This window comes from Ambystoma mexicanum, chromosome 2q (genome assembly GCF_040938575.1).
Source record: "Ambystoma mexicanum isolate Mex_15411 chromosome 2q, UKY_AmexF1_1, whole genome shotgun sequence".
NCBI classification, from domain to species: Eukaryota; Metazoa; Chordata; class Amphibia; order Caudata; family Ambystomatidae; genus Ambystoma; species Ambystoma mexicanum.
In genome coordinates this window covers 1,366,091,698-1,366,111,161 of record NC_090924.1, presented here as the reverse complement: position 1 = coordinate 1,366,111,161, position 19,464 = coordinate 1,366,091,698, and the positions used below count along the sequence as shown (strand labels likewise).

Here is a 19,464-nt window from a genome sequence, read left to right as displayed (position 1 = left end):
ACGGAATTTCTGCTGGCCATGTCAGGCCTGCAATAGGGCGATAGTTCTGAAATATACTGTGATCCAGCCAGGGTTTGTTTTATAATGGGGGGGTCACAAAAGATCGTTTAAGATCTTTTGGAACCATGGCTTGAGAAAGGAGCAATTTACAAAGCCAGACAAGCAGGAATGTAGTCGTAATTGTGATTCGTGAGTTTTAAAGTCATAATTTGAATAGATATTTCCTCGGTTGAAACTTTAGTAAAATTAAAGGTGTGCATTTGAGGGAATATTGTAGGATTTGTATCTGATAAAAATATTTGGGGGTAGAGATTTGTGCATCAATGTTTGATCGAATCACATTGATTTTGGTTTTTAAAAAGTCTTGCTGAACTAATTTGCTAATTTAGTGGATAGGGACAAAGTGGGCGATATACATGAGGGGTTTAATAGTCTTTATGATTTCAAAACGTGATTTGGTCTTATTGATTGCTGTGTCGATATGGCTTTGTGGAAAGCTGTATTTAGGAGATAGGATGTTTTTTTTAAAAATATTGAGAGCTGTAGTTACGGTCTGGCGATGGGATGAATTATTGGTTTTACGCCTTGTTTTCTCTTTTTTACAGTAGTCTTGTTTAAGAACCATAAGGAAGGTGGGGCATCATTTATTAATCTTGTTATTTTGTACATTGCTAGTGCTAGGTTTAATGGGGGTAGTGGCATTGCAGACATGGCGTAGATTAATCATATTAGATTGAAAGTAATGGATTATTCACATCTCAAATGTGTGTTGAAAGTTAACAATGCTGAAGAAAACCAAGGAGAAGCACTGGTTGGGAGATGACTGCAAGGTTCTCCCGGAAGTTGCCAACGGCGAGATTGGAAGCAGCCTAGAATTAGGAGACCTGGAAAAGAAGGTTACCCTGGGTGTTGGAACCACCATTCCCATGCTTTGAGGGAATTAAGAGGACCGAAAGTGTAGGGCCTCCACCAACGACCCAAAGGTGAAAGGGAGAAATACTGGCCGGAGGCAAGAAGGCATTAAAAGTATTATCTGCCTGAAAAAGACGCTGTTAGGAGGGAGAATTAGCCATCACATTCATCTTAACCAAATTACTGCCCAAAAATGACCTGTTTGAAACATTGGACCAGAACCCCAGTCCAGGAAGGACCTATGAAAGAAAGCTGCCAAACCAAGGTCCAAGGTGGACCTTGGTTTGAGAGCAACAAGCTCCAGGCGAGACAAGTTTAAAACCGCAACAACCCAATGTCCCAGGGGGACAGGCCGAGAAAAATGGACGGACCCAAGGTCCAAGAGGATCCGTCTAGAACCACAGGATCCGTCTAGAACCACTGAAAAGACAACAGTCCAAGTTGGACCTACTTAGAAGCCTAAAAGATTCCAGGCCAGGGAGGCACCTGGTGAGGAGCTGAACAGAATCAAGGTCCAGGAATGACCTGTTAAAAACAGCAGCGACCCAAGGTCCAGGGTGTATCCGTTAAGACGGTTGCAACAAACCAAGGTCCATGAAAAGGTGCCGAGAACCCTTGAAAAGCCAACATGTCCAGAAGGGAGCTACAGAGAATCTGAAAGTACCCAGGTCCAGGCGAGGTGCTTGAGCCGAATCAAGGTCCAAGAGGGCTCAACTAGGAGCCTGGGGTGGGATTAAGGTCTGGGGAGACCTGTGGAGATTCCATGGGAACCCAAAGCAAGACGTTGTGGGGAATCCCTGTAAGAAGCCAGGAAGAGGTCCTGAGGGTAAACCCTGAAGACCGAGAGGTTAATGAAGCCCACCCAGACTGGAGTAACGGCTATAAGGGCCTAGCCCGAGGAGGCCTGTGTTGGTGTGTTTACACAAGGACTGGACTTTTCAACAATAGGTTTGTGAAGTTTTGTTTGGCACAGTTTTTGGCACATTCCTGTTATTAGAGTGGCATAGCCTGGAGTCTAAGGATTTAGTAAGACTAGGAATGTTGACTTTCATTGGTCACTATTGGAGAGACTTTTACTTTTTAGGAGTATGGTGTCTCAGGATGAGACGAGGACGTATAATTATCATTGTTTAGATCCATCCCTTTAGGGATGGATCTACCATCCCCAAAGGGATGGGGGATGGGGGAATTTGGGGGATTTACCCCAATTCCTGTAGGAGTTTATCCAATCCTTTCCCCAGAAAGTTGAATGAAGAACCTTGTGTCCTCACATTAGAAGCAGCAGGAACCTGGCTGAAGGTACTAGGTGATATCTCAAAAAGATCACCGTCACCTTTATGACCTTGAAAGAATCTCTGCCAGGGGACTAAACCACGTGAGCTATCCGGCCAACTAATTCAAGCTTGCTCACTCACGAAGGACATTTTTGATTGGCAGTGAATAAGTAATGAAGCTGCTCCCTCTCCGTATTATCAGCACTGCGATGTGCTGCATATTGATTGGAGAGTGCTCAAGGAGACAGAAGGAAGACGTGCATTCCCGCCACCCTCCCAATTGGAAAGGGTATTACCCAATGGATAATGCTAAAGATTAGAGAGCAGGCTTCACGGACAGAGGCTGCGATGAGACAACTGTTCCTCGGCCCCGCCTGAACCAAAGGGCATTGGAGCAAGATGGTGGGATATCACCGACGACTCTATACACAACTTATGAGAAGGAAAATCTAACCCATAAAGAAAAAACGAAAATGGCCGCAAGGCCTTTGGACAATGGGGCACGCTCAGTTTCCCAATTCAAGCACCATTGCTACACACATAAACTAGGCATTGGCCAAAGCGGTATTTTTACATATGGCGTGCTGCCACATTCCTGGGGCTTTGTAGACTTACATGCGGATGGTCTACATCTCAGCAGGACCAGAGTCTGGCCTGCCTAGCTTCAAACCTATAACTTGCAGGTTGCACAGATTTCTGCAGGAGGTGCATCCCCTCACTGAGCTATCTGAATGGCTTTTTTATAACAAATTCTTTATGCGACGCTTGTGAAGGGAATTTATTAGCATTCGATACAGTTGTGTAGGAGTTTCTATGGTTAGAGGTGGATGGAACGTCCCTGCTCTTCACCTTGCAGCTTCTCGTCCACCTAGAGGCAGAATATAGGACAAACACACTAACCAATCACAGCAACCAACTGTTACGCCATCCGGCACTCTCTCCAATCTCATTGGCCAAAGTGTTTCCGGATACCCGACTGTCCGAAAGGTTTTGCCAATCTAACTGGCTTACACCTTGGAAAAGCTAGATGGCTTGAAATGCAAAACATTGTATCCAATCAGATAGGCCAAGAAGTCGTGTGCCAGTGCCAGGTGTCTCCCGGCACATGATGCAGTTCCTGGGATTGGCTGGCAGGACTCCCAGGCCCTTTCCATCCAGTTCCAGTCGGAATTGCTCAACTGAAAGTCTTCATCTACTCAGCCATGGAATAATAACCATGGGCTTAGTTGAACCACACAGAACCTTGCAGTTTTCCCCAGATTTCTCCAGCATACACATCCAATTCTTATATAACACGCAGTAGCAATATTCTGCCAATTTGTGCACGCTCACAGATTTGGCAGCTACGGAAAATGAATAGCGAGTTTCACACAATAAGGTCAAACAGGTAGGATCGGATCAACATTTTGATACTGGACAAGGTATGTGCACATTAACCCACTGAGCTATCTCCGGGGTTTGACACAATACTGGTCAACAGTAACTGCAATAAGCACAGACAAAGCAGCTCGCGCAGCTGTGCGTTCAAATACAGCGCTATCATAAAAAGGGCGAGAAACAAACGAAAAACAGATATGCCTAGCACAGAAGGGCAAGAGGCTGCTCCACAGAGGAACAACCGATAAAAAATAAGAACATCAGTGATCCATCACAAAAAATGCATAACATGCACGGTACCGTAGTGTGGGAGGGGCAGTGGGAATTAATGAACACACAATCCACTGTAGCACACTGGGACAGAGGTGCCCTACACACCGCAACAGAATTCCGCGTGTGGGCGCACTCACCGGCGCTATCCAGCCGCCCTGCAGTCTCACCGAGCCCGGGGGTACAACATCGTCTCGTACGCGGGCACCCCTCGTGTCGCCCGGGAGCCCCTCACTGTCTCCTGATCAAAAGACAATGGAACACTGAACCCCGTAGAAGGCGTACGTGCACGTTTTCCAAGAAGGGCCTTGTTTTGCGCTCTTCTCGCCCCTCTCCATCCCCCCAAGGCACAACAATACTTGCTGTCAGAGCAGAGCTATCGATGCACCATCTGCGGGCGGGCGGGATGCTCGCCCTGCCCTCTGGCCCCCCTCCCCGTGTGTGAGCATGCTCTGTCTGCCGGGGTGCTGCCACTCCAGCTGCTGCCTACTCACCTCTATGCGCTCTCCGCCGCCGCCGCCCCAGAGGTCAGCCTTGCACGCAGCAGCAGCCGGCCAGCCCCTGCAGTGTTCCGGAAATCCCCCGGGCCAGGAGGAGGAAGGGAGCCTGCTGCAACACACCGGCCTGTCAGCCGTTCCTAACCCAGGAAATGCAGCCGTGCGGCACAGGGAAGAGAAGAGAAAGGGGCGCTGCTGCCGCTGCACCTCTGCCGGCTGCCAGTGGGTGGGCGGCGATGGAGAGAGAGAAGAGAGACGAGAGGCGGCATTCCCTGGTGGGGGAGCACAGCTTTCCGCCCAACAAAGGCTCCAAAGCACTCCCCACGGCTCGGTGTGCACCTGGGCACCTAGTAGCCCAATCGGGATACCACTAGGGGGCGCAGACTGCAGACGCCTCTTGGGGCGCGATTCATGGAATGGTTCAAAGTGAATTTGCACTGCCAACACAAACCCTGATTCATAGAACGTTCAAAGTTTTTTTTCGCCATACAAAGTCCGGGCAAAGTCATTTTGTACTGCAAAAATGACTATGCGCTAACTTTGCCCGGACTTTGCACTACAAAAATACACTTTGCTCAGTTCCATGAATCGGGGTGTGTGTCGGCAGTGCAAAGTCACTTTTCAGCAGTGCAAAGTCACTTTGCCAGATTCATGCAATATTTGCTTGTTTCAGTGTGCAGCCTCCATTCCCTTTGGTGCGGATACTTGCAGTTCTTCGATGCCCGCCAAGCAGAGAACGTGGCCAGGAGCTGCACGATGAAGGTTTTAAGGGGCGAGGCGCAGCACGACACAGAGGAGCGGGCGCTAGGGTTTCTAGTCCGTGAACCGCTTGTGCATTGTACTGATGGCCCATTAGAGGAAGGGCCCTGGACTGAGTCGAAGGCCTTGAGTTCGGAGCCTGTGCATAAAGAGGAGGTGGCGCACAGCGACGTGTCTGCCAGAGTCCCCAGACGGCCCGCCCAATACAGAGGGACAAGGCAGAGTGTGGACATTGTTGTGTGTTGCCCCTTTAAGGGTACTCGTGTTAATAAAAGGGGCCGCTGCAGGCACGTGGGACATTGCAGCAGAGACCCAGTAAGTGGCAACTCTTGTGTCTGTGTCGTTCTTGAGTGACTGTCTGCTGTGTGACCACGGCCTGTGCTCCTGCCCCGGCCTGTGTGCCCAGAAAACCGAGGCTGAGGTCTGCTGGGTGCCCCCAGCACTGGTGTGCAGTCTGGTGATACCGATACTGCATGGTTCCCCCTATGGGCCGCTCCGCTGCATGCACGCAGCTGCATACATTGTCCGGGTGATCCTGGTAACTGTGTCCCGGTGACCAGGGAGCGGGACATTACAGACGTGGCGCTTCATGGGCATTGCGCACCCAGGTAAGATGATGGTGTCAGGAGACATTAGAGGCACGGGAGATACGTGCCGTGCCGGATTATCCATAGGCTGAGTAGTGTGGGCTCCCCTTCGCTCCTGTTCCTAGTCCCTAGTACCCGGGATAAAGAAATAATAGTACAGACAGGGTTTTTGTTTGTGGAAAAATTATAGGCCGCAGGCTTATTTATTTTCTACCGAAAATAACACCAAACAAAAAATCATAACAACCAAAAATAACACCAACTCGCTTTTGGGCACTTCGTGTCCAGGGGGTGTAGATGCCCAGCCTTCTCCTCGGCTAGTCTTAGTTACCCTGGGGCATCCGTTCCTGGACACGTTTCCTTCTCCCCCTTTTCCAGGCCCTGGGAGCTTACCCGAATGAGGTGAGCTCCTTACCTGGTTGTGCCTAACCTGCTTTTCGTTGGGGTACTTATACCCCCCTTGGCCCTTTGTTGTACCTCTGGGGGGCCGGACTTCCTCCTGCCTCCCTGTTGTTTTTTCCTAACACCTTTCCCCCATATGTGTTGTGTCTCCTTTGTCAATGCCGCGGGTCGGGACGCCTGCTTGGCTGCCCCTCCCCTTGCATTTCGCGCCGTTTGTTTCCCCCACCCCGCGCCTAACCCCACAGGCCCTCTATCGTGCCATACTTTGTACGGCACGGGGCTTGGGGCATTAGGCCAAGTAGGCACCGGCCTATGGGTCCCACTCCTTTTCGGGGCCCCTCGCCCGCCAGTGCTAATTGGATTTGGATTAGATTTTGTATTTATAATTTACATGGTCTGAAACTGTTATATCGATGGCAATATGACCCAGTGCGCCTCTTGAAGGTGTATACGGAGTGGATCCAAGGTGTTGGAGACGGTGTGGAGAAAGGGGCACATATTGGCATATGTGGTGGAAACGCCGTAGGATAGGTACAGTGTTTTTGGAAAGAGGTGTTTGGTTGAATTTAACACCTAGAGGGGATTGAGGGGGATTTATATTGGTTGTTGTTGCTGTTTGGCACAGAGATGAGAGACGGAAAATGGGCCCGGCTCCCTCACATGGTCCACTTTTCCTTCCTTACGGCAAGGGCCCGCGTGGCTATTGGTTGGAAAGGGACTCTTCCAGGAGAGAAATTGTGGGCGTTAATAACTAGAGAACTATATAAGATGGAAAACATTACGGGAGCCTTGCATGATATGAAGCCATTTGTTTCGGGAGGATAGCTCAGGGGAAACGCGCTCGCCTTGGAAGCAAGACGACGTGGAGCAACACAGGTTCGATCCCCGGGTCCGCGCTTAGAAACCTCTGGGTATTAAGCGCTTTATAAATAACCCATCATATCATCTAGGGAACTGGAATGGACCTTTTTTTTTTTTGCGAAATATGGCCGGTGTTAAATGGATGGATCTAACCAGTCCTAGTGCTTAGACCTGGGGAATGCCTATGGATTTTCCTTTTGGTGGCGGAATTTGAGAGAAATGTAGACGCCTGAAGGAATGTCTGTATAAAGTAAAGGGTTCTTGTCCCAAAGCAGCCCACTTGAGCACACGCTTTACCTGGTCTAATGAGAATATCCTACAGTTGCCGAGAGTGGGGGCAGGGGCTGAGAGTGTAGGGTGTGTGGGGTGTAAAGAGAGGAAATAGTAGGCAATGTGATTATTAACATGCTTTGTGAGATGTATGATGTATTTTAAGATATTGCAATAAAAAATAATTTACACACAACACACTTGGTGGAACTCCAACATATGTAATGACAACCGACGTCACGGGATGTGAAACAATGTCAAAGCCAAATATGCAATTGTGCATTGTGTGTGAATGTGTGCACTTGTGTTTGCTGGGCTGGGGCAATGATTTTGTTGGCAGTTAGGGGGCGGCGTGAAGGTGGACAGAGGTTCACGCATTTTTTTCTGGAAATAAACCATGCATGAGAAGTGTTATTAAGTATCTAGACTGGAATTTTGGTGCAGCCAGTCTAACCTTATCTTACTGTAGCATAGCATTTTTTTTACTGGGCATCTATGATGAAAAGCGTTATTGCGTATCCAGCTTGGCCTACATTGGTGTAGCCAGGCTGGACATGTTTTCTTACTGTCACATGATATTTTTAATGGCAAAGCCAGCAGGATTTTGTTCTTACATGGGTGTGGATACCAGCATATATTGGAAGCACCAGCTTCCGATATAAAGACTATCATTACTGGCATTATGAGCAAAGTGAACAGGAATATGTTCTTATCCGGGAATGATGGCACATCATTCCCATATAATGGCTGGCTGTTCCTGCAGCTGCAGGAACAGCCAGCGTGGAAATGTTTTATTTACTGGCTCATATTGTGCAGAAAGGCATCCTGAAAAAGCATTTGGAAATACTCCTGTGCACTGTTGGTGACTTGCATCTATTGGATATTTTTCATGAGTTACCGTACAAACAGAATTGCAAACTGTCTGGCTTTCAACCCCATTTTTCACAGCAAGTGTGCTGTAAAATGCACCATTTTAACCCATTATTCAAAAAATGTTATGGGGGGCTTGGGTTCGGGATAGAATCCACCCGAAACCCCCTTAGTTGTTTCACGGTCCCTCACTATGCTCAGTTGCTTTTGCATATTTGTGGCATATATTTACGCAGCTCCAATTAAAAAAGAACAGAAATGGCATTAATGAAAAGTGCCACTGAGAGGGCACAAGTAAAACAACAAACTGTGGAATCTAGCAGCATTTTAGGGGAGGCAAGCACTGTAGGTCTCCGCTGAATCGAAGCATGCTTGGGATCACAGAAGTGAGCCAAGAACCCATTCCTAGGTGGTAGAGAGTTCTGGAGTGAGTGTAGCACAAGGTTACAATGGCGCACTGCTGGGCCGCTGTGGAGTGAGACGGAGTGCATCACAAGGTTACAATGGCGTACTGCTTGGCTGCTGTGGAGTGGGACGGAGTGCCGCAGAAGGTTACAATGACACACTGCTGGGCCGCTGTGGAGTGGGATGGAGTGCAGCCCAAGGTTACAATGGCGCACTGCTGGGCCGCTGTGGAGTGGGACGGAGTGCAGCACAAGGTCACAATGGCGCACTGCTGGGCCGCTCTGGAGTGGGACGGAGTGCAGCACAAGGTTACAATGACTCATTGCATCAGTGGCCTTCTAATGTAGTCCTTTGAGGGCTGGGTCTGGCCAGATTTCTTGAAGAGGGTGAACATGTCGGGTTAGTTGGTAAACCAACATTGTGTCCTTGCCATGGTTGAATGTGGAGAGAACAAAAATGCTGACCTTGATTCTCTGCCAATCAGATCACAGGGGCAATGGGGGAGAACCTACCCAGCAGCAGGAAGGAGTGACCTCCACGGATGGCCATGTTCCACTGGACTTGCAATGGCTGATTCCAGCACTATATAGATCCAAAGACACTAGGGCGTTGCTTCCACCTGAACATCTCCATCAACAGACTGGACCCCAGTCACGCACAAGGCTCCAGCAACACCTCCCAGCTGTACACATAATGCAACATCACATCCCTACATTAAAAGAGGCACAGCACACCATAACTTGCATACGCCGAGCGACTAACATCACTACGCAGAAAGACAAGAGATCCCACCCCTCCCCACACACCCAGTGACCAAAATAATCCACTACAATTAGCCACAATATCCACCTGCAGACAACCCATCCTGCATATCCTGGCACACCCCCTGGTAAACACACACTCATGAGGACAGGATCATATAGGGAAGGTCGCAAGATCTGCTCCCCGTCCTCGTCCCACCCACAGATTTCTCACCGCAGGGAAACCAACAACCAGTGGACGCCAAGTAAATGCAAGGGGTTGCAATATACCATGCAGCGTTACATCACAACCACGTATAAGCGTAACAAGGACCAGCTGGCGAGAGTCCAAAAGGGAACACTGATTCGGAAGCTTGAGGGAAGATCTAAGGGTTGCAGACGACTTACCAAATCGGACCGTCCAAGCACCTTTGGTTAAGGAAACAGAGGGCAGTCAAGGGGCTTTTCATGAAATATTTGCAGGATGGATGAATAGTGCCTCCTATTAACGATTAGACCTTTACTTGCTTTTCCAGTAATAACCTTCAGACATCGCCTTCCCAAAGTGCCAGGCTATTATGCAGGTCTATGCAAAAAGGAGGGACATACTCGACCTTGGCACTCAAGGGTTAGGATCCCTACCATGAAGATGATGATCCGCTGCAACGCCTCGGTCCTTTGCACTAGACCACCTCTCAGTAAGCAGTATCTCGGGACCGGGGTGTTCTTAACATAATCACACACATATGCATCTGAGAGTTTAGAAAGGTCCCCTAAAGGCAGTGTGAAGACACCGGACAACGCGATGACTGCGGGTGGTGAGCAACTCGGACTGGGGCATAGAAACTGTCTCTAGCACCAATGAAAAAGGGGCCCACAGTTGCACATGGCAATTCATTCCTTTTGTGGCAAACAGTTTCAGTAGTACCCAAGTGGGAGGTTTTTGATGAAGCGTGATGCAAATTGTGCACGTTAGATATTATTTATTCAGTATCACAGGTCAAAACTACAACCCGCATGGTGAAGTAACTTATCAAACTGGCCCACTTTGACCCAAAAAACGGGCCCACAGTAGCATTTTGTGTTATTGGTTCGGGCACTGCCCTATAGGCCTGTCTGTGAATGTACTGATCCGCAAGACACATGCTAGATCTATCTCTCTCTCTCTCTCTCTCTCTCTCTCTCTCTCTCTCTGTCTCTGTCTCTCTCTCTGTCTCCCTCCTACCCTATACTCCCTCCCCCCCATGGTGCAAATACTAGCCAACCATACCAAAGTCACTCGCCACTTCAGTTCCATACACACACCATTTCTTACTCGACAAGATTCAAATGTCACTAGTCAATTACTAGTGGTGAGTGTACATTTTGCATCCAGCACACTGTATAAGGTTTCATGGAAAATGACGAAATTACATAAATTTGATGATCAGTCCCAACGCATAACATTGCAAAGGAGACAATCGCTTCAATACTTTCCAGTGAGGGGAGATGTTGGAACGTCATGGATCATTCATAGCTAAATACAATGGGTGGCATTTTAAGAAACTAGGGGGTATGGCTAGGATATGGCATTTATAATGCCCCTATACACAAGTGTTTCAAGGCGGATGAGGGGGTGGCCTATCACACAACCCTTAGAAAACCAGAAGCCTTGTCCAAAAACCTGCTTTAGCTTCGAAGAAGACACTCACATAAGTTGCAAACCGACAGTTGCACATACCTTACTCAAGTGGACGCTCTGCTGACGACAGCATGAAACCAGCCCAAATGCAAAGAAACGCGAACCTGCCTGCAAGCGACTGCCATGGTCAAAAACGGTGTGGACTCCAACTCTAAAATATTCATCATGCTTGATCTGATCTTCCCACGAAGAACCCCTGCGGCCATTACTCTTGGACTCGCCAGGCTAGACTACCCCCAAACCCTCTACCTTTGCCTCACAAAATACTTACTAAACAGACAAGGAGCTCAAAATCTAGAAGCCAGATCCCTCCTGTGACTCCAAAGACTCAAACACATCACCCCATCCAACCAAACACTGCACTGGCTCCCGGTCAAGTGTAGGATACAATTGAAAACCCTATGTATCGCCCTAGAGCCTTCCATGCATGGCCCGGAATCCACCAAGATGAAAGTCTCCCACTACAAGCCACACACAGCTGGCCGCACCAAGCTTCAATCAGAAATGTCACAGTGGATCCTCCTTGTCTGTGAGCTTCCATGATGAGCAAAATGCAGAGTAACAATGACAAAACCGGCAACGGCGGCAGGACCCATTCCGGCTCATTTTACCAGCACATACAATATCTAGAAAATGGAGACCCTGGTAACCCAGTCCTGGCACTCCAGGGATTCTTTTTCACACTAGATTGGCAGAAAGCCAAAATTATATGTTGCCAAGACAGCTTACATAGACCATACATTCAGGTGATGGGTACTAAAACAGCTCATGCCGAGTTAATCCCGGCAAGGGTAGAAGGAACAGCTTGACTATCCCTGCTTCCAGCCACACTAACTTTGCTTAGCGGTGGTGGACTGGCTATCTAGTGAACTGGCTATCTAGTGAACGGAGGATAGCACAGGGGCAAGGCTGGTCTTGGAAGCAAGACCACGCAGAGCAGCAGAGGTTCCAATCCCGAATCCACGCCTAGAAACCGAACTCAGGTACGGTATTAGGCGCGTTATAAAAAAAAACAATCAAATAAAATAAATATCTAATAGCGGATAGAAAAAGAAAAGTTTATCCGATCATCGTTGAGCCGAGTGAGACCATATCACATACCAACGGCTTGGCCTATTGTTTCATCTTATCAAGGGCGGATTTCCATCATCATGCTGTGTACTCAACAAACCATACTAATATGGAACAACTAGTTCACACCCGGACAAAAATCAGCACAAAAAAATATATAGAACTGATGTGTCAAACAAGTTGTTAAGAAGTGTAGGGAACCTAGAACGCTATCCCTGGGAAAAACCCAACCTTATTTTCCTGGTGGTCTTGGTACGTAAACTGATAAAGGATATTTATTTTGTCATATGAAGGCCTGCTAGATCATGTACATTCCTTAACAGATCTCAACATATATAGAGTGCAATATATATTTGATTGCCATCTCTACATATATGTCAACCGGTTTCGGCGACTAATTTATTACAGGTCGCCTTCATCAGGACGGTCTTTTCTACATAAGATTGCTTACACAGCGTGCCGGATGCCTTGCCATCAAGCCACACATAAGCATAATGGCAGTGAACTTGTAATAAATGATAAAACTTACCTCAAGAGTAAAAGGTAAATGTAGGCCTTGTCTTTACCTGCAAAGAGAATCATATATGGGACATTTATCATATGGGTGTAAGCTCGGTCTTCAAATTAAATGTATATTCCATGTAAATGTGAAACCACCAATGGTAGAATGGCTACTTATGAAAACTGGCGCCTTCGATCACTATTTGTTAATGGCGGCAAACAAATGATGCTGATGTTGCTTTGCTACAACTATACCAAAAATGAAATACCAGTACTTCCTATTCAAAATCAAAACGAATTTCCCCGAATTGTGTCACCTCTGATTATCAAGTTAGCTCACCTGGAAAGTCTCAAAGGACAGCACAGCTTATAACTTCAGGAACGTTTCAGGCTATCCACTTCTTTGGTTCTCTTCCTTCCTGCCTGACCTTTTTTAGACAGTGTTTCTCCCTCCATTCAGGTCTCCCCTGGTGGCATTGACATGCGGTGTCCCTCAGGGTCTGCGCTCTCTCCTCTTTTGTTTAATTTATACCTGTGTCTGATAGCATATCTCATTGCTAGTGACGGGTGCATGTATGCAGACGAAACAAAGATGTTCTTCTGCCTTAATTCTCTGGTGTTAGAACTCCCTTCCAAACTTCGGAATTGCTTGTCTTCCATCAGGGAATGGATGTCTTCCAATTTGTTAAAAGTAAATGGAGAATAAATAGAAGTAAATGGAGAATAAACGGAGGTTCTAGTGATTGTTTCTCACTCTTCTCGTCTCTCTTGGGGTGTGGAATATTGGCCACCTTCTCTTGGGCCTTGTCCGTTGCCAGCCAATTCAGTAAAAAGCCTGGGTGTTACTAGTGTCTAGTGGCTCTAGAGAAGCTCAGGTCTCCTCTGTCTGCCAGTATGGTGTTGGCAAACTGAGGGTTTTGAGGAAGATTTTACCTTTCCTGCCCCTTGATTCTCGTGCTATGGTGGTGACCTCTTACATCATGGGTTCAGTAGATTACTGCAATGGAATCTACCTTCGTCAGCCAGCTTTTTCACTCCACCACATTCAGACCCTGCAGAATTCCATGGCACGTCTTACCCTTGAGGCCTAGAGGCTGTCCCATTCCAGCAATTGGTTGCGTCAACTGCACTGGCTTCCGTTGGAGAGCCTAATTAGTTTCAAAAGACTGTTGTTGCACGCGCCATTCATGGCACTAGTGCTTCTTCATTCTAAACTCACTCTCTACAAGCCTATGAGACCTCTTTGATCATCTCAGGTTGACAGTTCCTTGTTTCTGTAGGGCTGGGGGGCGTTCTTTCTCAGTCCTTCCCCCCACTTTGTGGAACTCTCTGCCTGTATCTCTTCAAGGCACTGATGACTACCTGTCATTTCGAGGTGCCTTGAAAACATACCTTTTCTAACCTTCTGGCTCTCTGCTTCAGTTCCCTACCTCTATCTGTGTTCTCTAGCGCCTAGATGCCTTTTGGCCTTAGTTAGCACTCTATAAATCCTCTTACAATACAATACAACATACTCTTGTTTGGCTGCAACACATTGTGTCGACATCTTCATTGTATTAATGGGTGGTGATGGTTGTTCCCACATGTCATACAAGTGTTTGTGTTCCATGTGTATTTTCAATATACGATAGTAGTTAATATATTATTTGTCTGGTTTGGTTGATGAAACGTGTTTTATGCATATATAAGTATCCCATGTTCCAATAGCACAGAAAATGGATTGATATGTTGTAATAATCTGTGGCTTTTTTACAGAACATTATAATGATAAAAAAAGACACACCCTCAGTGATTAATTCATGTTCTACACGTTAATTAATATGGATTATAGTGTGATGGCTGGATGCCTTGAGAAAATGTCCAGTCCATGGCTGGTGCATTGTGTTCATACCAGCACATACAAGTCACATGAGCTCAAGACGCCTATCAACATACTGGGGAGATTGTACTCAGACAGGTGTTAGCCAATGCCCTGCTGTTGCATTAAAGCAACCCGGAACAACAAGAACTCTCCCAATAATGAACAGCATCATTAAATACCTACTCAATGATCACCAGCAGAATGGAACCATGGTTCACTCTGGTATTAAGGCTCCTAACAGCTGCCCCCACTAATATACAACCGTCTCTTTCTTTCCACTAACCAACTTACTGCTAAATCTCCTATTGACATACACTACTTTACATTAGACAAACGATCTAGCACACAGCAACGTTATGTCTACCAATACTTCATTAACTAACCTCTTTAGATCCATCACACCCCAGCTCAAATTGTCTTCATACACGAAAAGCCGTCATGTTCACAGATGCCTCAAACCGCGTCGCCAATATTTTTTTACACTGATATTTCGCATTAGAAGAGAACGAACATGATGTAAACCCTGCATCACATTGCAAAACGGTTATATAGTGATCTCCTAGATGCGTGCAGTGCATGATATCATCGTGAGAATGTTGTGTGGGTGAGCAGAATGTTTGTCCTTGAAGAGGGTTTCAGCCCAAGGAGTTACAGAGATGTGAACCTGGGTAGTGGGAACCAGTGTGTCAACCTCAGGTCTCCCTGAGATCTCTACTTGTTCCTCCACTGATCTTCATGTAACTTAATAAAAGGCACTTCAATACTACTTACATGATGTCCCAAGGATCTTCATTTATAACAAAAACGTAATCCCCCCATTACATCAGAGTAAACACACCCATACCTCAAACTCTGTGTGGGTCTTTTGCTCCACTTCATCTCATGTCCGTCAAAATTAGCCAACTCTATTTCACCTGTAATCAGGAGCTCCGTCCTATCTGAGCTCTTAACAGGAAACCAGTGAGCACTGATCTTAGCCAAATAAAATCCCCCTCTGGGGCCATGGGACCCTTTAAACTAGCAACAATCCTGCCATAGCTTGTTAAACTGCTAATTGCATTGTGATAAGGGCGATTCAGGGGAGATTAGATCACAGGACCTATACTTAGATGGCCTGAAGTAGGCCAGGGTGTTGCTTCCATGGTACAATTGGATATTTCAAAGGTCCTACAGAAGAAGCAGCCATGGGACCCATGAGTGGCTCTGTGTTCCAGTTCAGCGTTATGTGAACTGAGGCACAACTATGAACACGCTACACAGAGTATTCCGAAATCGCGGGCTCGGCTCAGTTCCATATTTAGTAGAATATGTACAATTCCATAAAAAGAGTAGAATCATATAAAAAGTGAGTGGCTGCGACAAAATGACTACTGGTCCGCAGGAGTTCAGGGATGAGTAGTGGCTAATCTGCCTACTCAGCCCTAGACTATTACAAAACCAGCAGTGATCCCAATGATACATTTGAAACAGGCACAAGCAAGAGATATACCTCGATGGCCCTTTGTGTTAAAGTGGGCAGAGGGCAGGCTATTCTCTTAGGACGGGTGTGAATGTGGTACCAGTAGCAACAGTACAAAGACTCCAAAATAAAAGAATGACCAATCAAGGTTCTATAAAAAAAAATATATTATAGTATTTGCATTATTGAGTGTTTAATGAAACTAAAATCACTAAACACCCACTCACCTCACATGTATGTTATATCACTATGTGTAATGGAGCAGGGTGAATTAGGCAAGCAATTGCAGCAAAGTCATGGTTCCAAGGAATTGTTTGTGAGGAAAAAGGCAGTGAAAGGGGCTTACAAGTAACTATGGTCCCAAAAGTGGACCCTGCGGGGCAGGGCTCTTCACAGTACCTTATTATTAACCTTGTGGCCCAACAGCATTGAGTCTGGCTTCTTGGAGCTTCCTGAGGTGCCGATTCAGCATTGGGTTGGTGAGCTGGTTGACTGGGTACAACATGCGGTGCAGTCCAAGCAGCAAGAGCACGTGACACAAAGAAGCTTGGGACACGCAGGTGATGTCCAGGTCAGGGTAGTGCACAGCAGCACCATGCAGGTTTCAGGGCCCAGGCAAATAAAATGATAGGCTGTTTTACTCCAATTCAGTTAACAGGATAATGAATACAAAATAAGCCAATTTCTGTGTCTCTTTGCAAAATGTACAAGATATTACTTAGTACTTTGGTGCTTTAAATACCTATTTTATTTTGGCTGGCTAGTTCTGCACTCCCGGTTTCCATCTTTGGCTGGCTTCAGTTCAATGCCCTGCTCCCATTCTTTTCACAATTCGCCTCGGCTTCAAAAATGTTAAGAATTGTGTTAGTTTCTAGGTCACGTTCTCTTAGATATCGCTGATTTATAGCAACCTCAATTGGAACTTTAAGGAATGGTCAACTAGCTGCAATTTCTTTATTAAACAAAACAGCACGTTGCGAAATGGGAGCCAGAAACCAGATATAGATTTATCTGAGTGTATCGTACAGGCCTTTGATTCTGTCACAACCTGTACTAGTCACCCTAATATGCTTATGTAGTGCAAACTTTCCCTGCAGTTAAGTGGACCTATCTCGCCCGGTTGGACTTGCTGAGCGCTGAGATATTTACTAAAACCGATATCCCTGAATTCAATTCTACGCCAACACCATAGGCCTTTCACTGTACAATGGCAATAGCAAAATCATAAACCCAATGTAAAGTCTGATTCATGGAATTATTTGCGCGTAAAACGCAGATTTGCGCGGCATTCTGCCCGAAAATCCCCATATCCAAAAAAGGGATTTTCGGGCAGAATGGTGCGCAAATCTGCGTTTTACGCGCAGATAATTCCATGAATCAGTCTGATAATATACATATATAATGTCTAATATATTCAATCTGTGTCGAAGGGCTATTGTGAAAGTATCCATTTTTGCAATGTGCCACTAAACAGGCCCTGCATTTCCAAGTGCAAGTCTTGTATTTGAATACAGTGAAAGAATAAAACTCTATGGCTCCAAATACATATAGGTGCTGTGAAAGTGCTAATTATATGAACCCTACTGTTCAAAATGGGCCTTGCTAATCCATTTATGTGAATTGCATATAAGAGGACACGTATATTCTTTACTTAGTCCTAATGATCCAGGGATTCTGTATAGCTTTCGCTGTTCAAATGCAGAAAGTAGGAGCATCAATGGCTTATTTTAAACACAAATAGAGACTAATAGATGCCACATTTATTTATTGGTCATCTGTCTGCAGGGGCATGTTGTCCCAGCAGCTGTCAGGAATGCACATGTGACGTCTGAACCTTCTCTGTGCCACTGAAGGGCAGATGCTCCAGATGTCAGGAGGCTGATATAGAAGGGCATACGTGTGCACTATGCTTTTGACATAGAGCTTTTTATGAAAGGGGGTCAGATCAGCAAACCACCCTTTCAGAGATGATTGTCCGCAAACCTTTATTTGTCAAATGAAGCAGAAGAAGCGGGTTATCTCACCCTCACTAGACGGCAATCCTTCACAGGGACACCTGGCAGTTCTGGAAAGGCGTTTCCAGAGCAACAACCACACAAAGGATTCACCCTTTTTGGGGGGTCATCAGTGTGGTGTATCCAAACCTTAGAACAGCAGGCTTGAAGTGGGCCAATGGAATATGGGTTCCATATCAATGAGTCTTGAAACGGACGGTTAGTTTTGGTCAGTCTATATGGGTGTCTGTCCCAAACTAATTTTGGTTTCATTAAACCATGGGATTCTGAAATATATTAAACTAACCTTGGGATTCTGATTGATGCCAATCCCACTCCAAAGGAAAGGGGAACCCTTTAACACCTCTACGCCTTGCACAGATCCTGAGACACAGGTTACACTTCCTATTCTTTCCCATGAAGTCACGGTCAGTGATGACATCATCATATCACGCTTGGACTATGGAAAGAACTTATTACGCGGTCTCCCAAAAAACATGGCTTGAGCATTTAGAGAGAGAGTAAAAGCCTGAGGTCTGCTTACTTATCGGGCCTCTCCAATGTTCAGTAGTATTAGTGCATGCACTATGCTAGTATTAGTGCATGCCAACATGTTCCAGAGAACACCAGACATTGCACTATCCAAAGAAACAATGCAGCATAACCCCAAAGCTGTGATAAAACATATCAAATTAAAATATATACCAGGGGCCCCTAAGTGTTAGGAAGAGCAAGTGGAGGAGTTCCTCCTATGGATTTCAACATTATAAAAGGGCAATGGGATAATAATCATTCAATAACAGCCCTGCTTCTATTTCCTTGAGCACCAATCACAAACACCCATCAAGTGACATGCTTCGCTTTGTTTTATAGACAGCAAGTATATGGCGTGGTGAGGAACATCCCTCTTGAGTCCACTATTTTGGGGATTCATAGCTGGCACACACATAAATAAATGACACAAAGTAGTCCTGTAACAGGGTATATAGAGTGCTAACAGGCACCGCACACAGCCTCAGTCTGTGAAGCATTTTACCTTGTGGCGTTATGCATTTGTCAATGTTTGAGTACTTTTAGGTGGCATTCTGTCTCGCCGACTTGGCGCACGTTGGAAAAGCCAAGCTTGAAATGAACAAGCCAGGCGATGCAGACCATGGAAAGGGTCCTAGTGGCTTAGCAAGCTCGGCCTGTGAGTATGGGAGGACCCTGCCTCTCTCTGCAGGTGGAAAACCAAAGCTTCTCCCCTGCACACATACCAGTTAGTAGCAGCACGTCTGCACTCATTGCTAAATGTCAAAAATGCACAATGACTTGCAGTTTTTATAAGGTGAAATTCTTAATTTCGAGAGAAGGCAAATCTGCCAGCCAGGAAATTAAGCTATATATCAAGCCTTCATTCATAAACTGGTATCAGTACAGCTTGTAAGTATGTTGGGTATGTTTAGTTTTCACTATTAGGTGGCATGTGCGTGACAATTATAAGCCAAAACGATTGCATTTGAATACATATGGGGGGGAGATGGGTTGTGAGGCGGGACACACAGCTTACTGGTGTTTTTTTTTTTAACCACCCATTGGCTTAACTTGGCTTTGCTAAGTCCTCTGGCCATTCCAACCCACCATCTACCCTTCCCCGTCCAAAACGCATCCTCCTGGGATCTCTTTAAGCTAGC

At 46.2% G+C, this 19,464-nt stretch overlaps 1 protein-coding gene and 1 long non-coding RNA gene across 4 annotated transcripts in view; one reads left to right on the top strand and one right to left on the bottom strand.

The window, feature by feature from the left end:
* The window catches only part of POMGNT2 (protein O-linked mannose N-acetylglucosaminyltransferase 2 (beta 1,4-)), a 61,899-nt gene extending 49,368 nt beyond the window's left edge, over nucleotides 1-12,531 (bottom strand). The window contains exon 1 of one of the 3 annotated variants that reach the window (XM_069648842.1): nucleotides 12,506-12,531. The gene's annotated coding sequence lies outside the window, so the exon portion shown is untranslated. Of the gene's footprint in view, nucleotides 1-3,973; nucleotides 4,302-4,327; nucleotides 4,795-12,505 lie in introns of those variants that run through there. The other 2 variants (XM_069648841.1, XM_069648840.1) reach the window with 2 other exon arrangements.
* The window catches only part of LOC138570171 (uncharacterized), a 190,376-nt gene that overhangs the window by 23,741 nt on the left and 147,171 nt on the right, over nucleotides 1-19,464 (top strand). The window lies entirely within an intron of this gene.